This window comes from Notothenia coriiceps, unplaced genomic scaffold (genome assembly GCF_000735185.1).
Source record: "Notothenia coriiceps isolate Sejong01 unplaced genomic scaffold, NC01 NC01_scaffold00016127, whole genome shotgun sequence".
Classification (NCBI taxonomy): Eukaryota; Metazoa; Chordata; class Actinopteri; order Perciformes; family Nototheniidae; genus Notothenia; species Notothenia coriiceps.
Window position 1 is genome coordinate 26,960 of NW_011348828.1, and position 217 is coordinate 27,176.

The 217-nt window shown below is 39.2% G+C and overlaps 1 protein-coding gene across 1 annotated transcript in view; it reads right to left on the reverse strand.

Annotated features, from left to right (window-relative positions):
- Positions 1-217, reverse strand: part of LOC104949404 (collagen alpha-1(XXVII) chain A-like) — a gene marked incomplete at its 5' end in the record, with an annotated part of 9,540 nt that overhangs the window by 1,111 nt on the left and 8,212 nt on the right. The gene's annotated exons all lie outside the window — the stretch shown is intronic.

The window sequence follows — 217 nt, forward strand, 5'->3', positions numbered from 1 at the left end:
ATCAAACAGGTTAGTTTCCCACATACCTTATTTCGAGCTATTTTCCAAAATCCTATGGAGAAATCCCATTGCTTTGTTGTCGAGGGAACCCATGCGCAGTTTAATTCCGGGTAAATACGTCATCCCTGCAGGGCCAGGCATAAGGGGATATTTTAAGAACTAAGATATTCTTAACAACCAAAATGTTGACTATGAAGTCAAAATGGCAAAAATGAAG